The sequence below is a fragment of the Pinus tabuliformis genome, chromosome 5_2, assembly GCF_031772625.1.
Source record: "Pinus tabuliformis cultivar Carrire ecotype Pingquan chromosome 5_2, CPIR1, whole genome shotgun sequence".
NCBI classification, from domain to species: Eukaryota; Viridiplantae; Streptophyta; class Pinopsida; order Pinales; family Pinaceae; genus Pinus; species Pinus tabuliformis.
Genome location: NC_142306.1, coordinates 393,266,797 through 393,272,660, shown reverse-complemented (window position 1 = coordinate 393,272,660; position 5,864 = coordinate 393,266,797).

The window sequence follows — 5,864 nt, the reverse complement described above, 5'->3', positions numbered from 1 at the left end:
CTTGGTGGGTCTGTCTTAAGAACATATCAACAAACAAAGATCAAATCAGATTTGTTTTGACTTACACTTCCATAATAGACATGTCAAGTGTAGATGAACCTTCAGACTTACATGGTAAAATATAGTGTTTATTGTATCTTGGGATACTATTTAACAATGACTATTGATTCATACCCACCTTATCATTATACTCTTGATAAGTGTGCAACCTCTAAAATTACAAAAAATGTCACATGGGTGAAGATCTCAACATGTTTAGATAACTTATATGTGATTCAAGCACAAAAGAGAACAAAATCAAGTTTACAACATCATGGTCAAATGTGCTAAAATCTGATCTAACCAACCAACCTGCTCAAAGTGCTTGGCTGAGTGTAGTGACCAAATAAATTTATATTGTACACATAAATACCTGATCAAGGCAAGTTATCTTAAGTTCTGTAGTTGATAGTTTGGTAGTGTGTTGACTAAGGAGGTCATTAAGCTTGTAAGCAACAATGCCTAGTGATCAACAACATTAACCAGAGCCTTTACTACATAGAGGAAAGATGAACCTCTATTAAAAATGTGGTCATAAAAGAAAATAAGGAATATTATTTATCTAACTCATATCTACATGATGGTCTCCTGGCGACCATAAATGCCAGTAAAGATGTCATCTTGTTAAGGGAGAATGTCCCCTAGGGTCTTGGGTTAATACCCTAGCAGAGCGGGGGTTATCTATAAAGAAAAACAAACATTCCACATAGCCATGATGCTAATATAAACAAACTACGCAAAGAGGGGTGCACCTTGGGGTCCTTCATTTGGGAAGATCCAGCTAGGGTCCAAACCCTCTTGGAGTTCCTTTTGCTCCTTCAACCTAAAAAATAATCAATTCAAGAAAGAACAACAGTATATAGACGAAACATCATAAAGAAATCAACTTCATAGCATATTGGAAGTTAGTTATGCAATTGAAATAATCATTCATTTGTAAATCATAACATTGATTTCATAAACATGAAGAAGATTCATATCAGGAACAAGACAAGTGTTTCTTTTATTATAGATAACTAAAGTACAAAAAGGAATGATTTCACCCAAGTCTTCCTTTCGCAGGCTCCAAGCGGAACCATCCTCCGGATTCGTCCAATCTCAAGCCTTCAACAAGCTCCTTTCATAACTCACTCAAGGATATCTCAACAAATGGAAACACATCATAACTCAAGGAAACAAGGGTTTCCTATAATGGGGGAAGTGCTAGAAGCACAGGGATCTTCAGACATGATCTAGGATAATCTCAACAGAGTGATTTTTCTCTCTATTCTCTCCTCCCTTAGGCCTTCCCATTGAATCCTTTTTATACTTCTCCCAAAGTAGTTTTTTAGTTGGGAATTCGTTGGGAATAGTTGGGCCATGGGCCCTAATAGGTAATCAACAAGTAAAACCTGCGATCTCTGCCCAAAATTAAGGAGATTTAATTTTTTTAAGTGTTTTAAGACATATACGCGGGTTGGGTATACACAGACCCACGTACACACGCGTTTAGCTCAGGGCAATGTTGCGTATAGGGAGTAAAACACTGTTTTTTAAGTATTTGGATCAATTCTGGAAGGAGGGGTTGCCCTAGGCCATGAATACAACATCACAAACATCAAGAGTGAGATTTGGAGCTATAACAGATGCCCCCTAATATATGAGGTCAGAAGGGTTTCCTGATGGCCGAAATATATTATGTAAGTGCATGGAAAGGAAACCTGTCAAAAACTGAGAAGGACTTCACCAGAGTTCAGCTTGCCAAGCCACAAAAGGAGATCAGAAAGAAAAACTATCTGAGGCAGGCATACCCATTCTCAGAGAAAGTAAAGCATGTCCACATATCAAGTACAAGCGGATCCACTAAGTATACAAGTATAAAGCACTGGAAGATACATAATGGATCATTTGATCACGATCAAATAAGGACATGTCTGAATATCACATATAAGAATGCCAATGATGTTGAAGGATGAAGCGGATCACTAATATCAGAGACTAATCCCAAAAGTACCAAATTAACCTGATGGAGTAAGATGGTACTACACTGCAAACTCAGGTGTCAGCATATAAAATGTTGCCATGAATGACTGCAACATATAAGGTGGAGTGGTATCAACTAGCAGCAACAGGAGAAACTATCAAGTGAACCAATGAATGCTGATGCAACCTAAGGTCTTCACCAACTGCCGTGGTACATTTCTACACCATGGGAATAAATGATCTGAAGTCGACCATGTGAGAAATCGTTTGATCACCGGTCATTGATGTATACCGTTAACAAAGACGAGACTACTCACCGATAATGATAATGAGCATCAAGGTACCCAGTACAATCTAACAAGTGTGAATAAATGAGCTAGAGTCGAACACCTGTAAGAATTTATCAATCAGGAGACAATGATGATTTACCACTATCGATAGCGAAGGATCTGCCACTAATGACTGTAAACCCCAAGGTACTGCCAAATGGAGTCTAGATCTTTGCCCCAGAGCAATGAGTCGTAGTCGATAGGGAAAGATCCGCTAGAAGGAAGGCATTAAAGCATCCTTCATCAATCTAGCGTGAGTGTAACCTGTAGGCCAATAATGTGGAAGGAATCAGATGAAAAAGATGTAGTAACCTAACCGAAGCATGTTTCTGGTGTACACAAGATGTGGCTAGCGCACGACAGAAACCATCTGAACCAACCAATAAGGAAAGTTGACACAGAGGTGAGGTATCCACCAATAGGGTCAAATGGAAACCAAGGTACTGAACGAATACTAATGTGTGATAGTGTAAGCTGATGTCGAACACAAGGGAAACCACTCAGTTAAGACCCATGATAATGATCGATACTGAGCACAAGGTGACCTATCAATAATGAAAATAGGGCCAGGGTGCGGCTCTAGGTCTGTCCTCAAAGCAAGATCTCGTCGTCGATAAGGACAATACCCGCCAGCAAGAAGTCAATGGGGACCTTCTCAAACCAGCATGAGTAAAGGACCAATATAACTGATGTGATGATAGACAAGATACTGACAACCAGGGATGGTCGACTAAAAATGAGTCAAGAGACACTGCAGAGAGGCCGACTCAGGCTAACTTCCTTTGAACAAAAGCATGACTCAATGTGACTATGTGGCAGCATATGATGATTCTGTATAAGTTTGCCATGCAGGAGGCATGAATGAACCCTCCGTATGATTGGAAGAGATAACCAATTGGGGGAGAACTGAATCAATAACAAGGTTGAGGCATACCTAAGTCAAACTAAATCCCGCCCAAACAGAGGAGACTTTGTTTTGAGTGCTCTATTCAAGGGCGACACAACTGACTCTAGCTGCTAATAATAAGTGGAAATACTGTCCCGTTCCCGCTCTTTTTGGAACATACAATTTTTTGTATTTTTCTTTAAGTTGGAAAAAGAATAAAAGAATGCTATAGTACAGTGGAAAGAACGAGTGTTAGTGAAACAAATGATCTAGTTCCTGGAATTGGAACATTCCTGTGCTCAATGCAGGGAGGTAAAAACTGGTCAAAGACACTCAAAGGCGTGTTCCTTCCATGGGTCAAGGTGTGTCAAGTTGCAGAAGTCAAGGGCATGCAAGTTTGATTTTTTAGTCATCATGGTCAAAAGTTGGCTTAAACACGAGTCCAAGTGAAGCCGGCTCAAGGCCAAAAGGTGCAAATGGTCAAAATGCAATGCAGTAGTACAACTCAACACAAAGGAGCCTCTAGGGTATAAGGCCAGAATGAAGTAGAGAAGCAAAGAGGAATGAGCCTTCAGTGCATAAGTCATGGTGGGACTACAGAGGACTCCCGAGCCTACTCAAATCGAAGCAGCAAGGGCAACAAATGTCAGTGAGGTGTTAACTACGATGCCCATGAAAAATATGGCCCTACCATCATGTCATGATTTAAAAATCAATGAGTGAAGGTGGTTTACGAACCATAACATGATGAGATCGACCCTATCGCAAGTGTATCGACAAATGGAGGCTAGTATGCATAATGCAACGGAAAAAATGGCTTCCGATCCCCAGCAGAGTCACAAATTCTATTAAGGGAGAATGTCCCCTAGGGTCTTGGGTTAATACCCTAGTAGAGTGGGGGTTATCTATAAAGAAAAACAAGCATTCCACACAACCATGATGCTAATATAAACAAACTACGTGAAGAGGGGTGCACCTGGGGGTCCTTGTTTGGGAATATCTAGCTAGGGTCCAAACCCTCGTGGAGTTCCTTTTGCTCCAACCTGCAAAACAATCAATTCAAGGAATCACAGCAGTATATGGACTAAACATCATAAAGAAATCAACTTCATAGCATATTGGAAGTTAGTTATGCAATTGAAATAATCATTCATTTGTAAAGCATAACATTGATTTCATAAACATGAAAAAGATTCATATTATGAACAAGACAAGTGTTTCTTTTATTATAGATAACTAAACTACAGAAAGGAATGATTTCACCTGAGTCTTCCTTTCGCAGGCTCCAAGCGGAACCGTCCTCCGATTCGTCAAATCTCAAGCCTTCAACAAGCTCCTTCCATAACTCACTCAAGGATATCTCAACAAATGGAAAGACATCATAACTCAAGGAAACAAGGGTTTCCTATAATGGGGGAAGTGCTGGAAGCACAGGGATCTTCAAACCTGCTGGGATAATCTCAACAGAGTGATTTTTCTCTCTATTCTCTCCTCCCTTAGGCCTTCCCATTAAAGCCTTTTTATACTTCTCCCAAAGTAGTTTTTTAGTTGGGAATTCGTTGGGAACAGTTGGGCCACGGGCACTAATAGGTAATCATTAGGTAAAACCCACGATCTCTGCTCGAAATTAAGGAGATTTAATTTTTTAAGTGTTTTAAGACATATAGGCAGTTTGGGTATACACAAACCTGCGTACACACACGTTTAGCTCAGGACAATGTCGCGCATAGAGCGTAGAACATTGTTTTTTAATTATTTGGATCAGGTCTGGAAGGAGGGGTTTCCCTAGGCCATGAATGCAACATCACAAACATCAAGAGCGAGATTTGGAGCTATAACACATCTATATAAGTTTTCCAGTGCATATCCTTTAAAATTAGGGTTGCTTATAAGGATGGTTTTGAATTTCATATGAAAATGATAAGTTTATCATAACTAGAGATTAACAAAATCATTCATGTTAAAGCTATGAGTATTTCAACTTTAAAGTGGTTGTTGAGGTACACTCAGGGAAATGTAGCTCATGTCAAGTTTAGGCATAGAATCCCTATAAAAGTGGACATACTTTCTCATCTTGCTCTAAATTATCCAAAATTTTGAACAAACATTTTTGATTGCTAATTTCTTTTTCCTTTTTCTCTCCTCTCTCGGGTCTTCAAATTGAAAGTGAAGTAAATTGTGAAAATGCACTAATGGTTGGAACGTTAGTGTTGTGAATTCCTAAGAATTGATGGTGGATGGAACTATGCCATGGTACACCTAATCTCAAAGAAACTATTCCATAATCTACCCAGTTTCCTGATATCCCAAGGGGCAACCAACAAATTTACATTCTATTTCACAAGAGACTTACAACAAGAATCTAGGATCAAGTGGCTTGTTAATCAAGAATGATCTAAAATATCCCAAAATTCAAACATATTGGAGCATTTGATCTCCCTATCGAATATTCTTTGGTCTGTAACTTCATCTTATAGTTGATATCATGTCATCCTTTCATAAAAAAATTCCAACCAAATTAACTTTTCAGAGAATTCTATTGAACATACCCAAGATGAAGAAAATATTGGAGTGATAGTTCTTCACATTATTTACTATATGTTTGAATTTTCTATGAGAAAAAATACTGAATTATAACTTACTAGTTA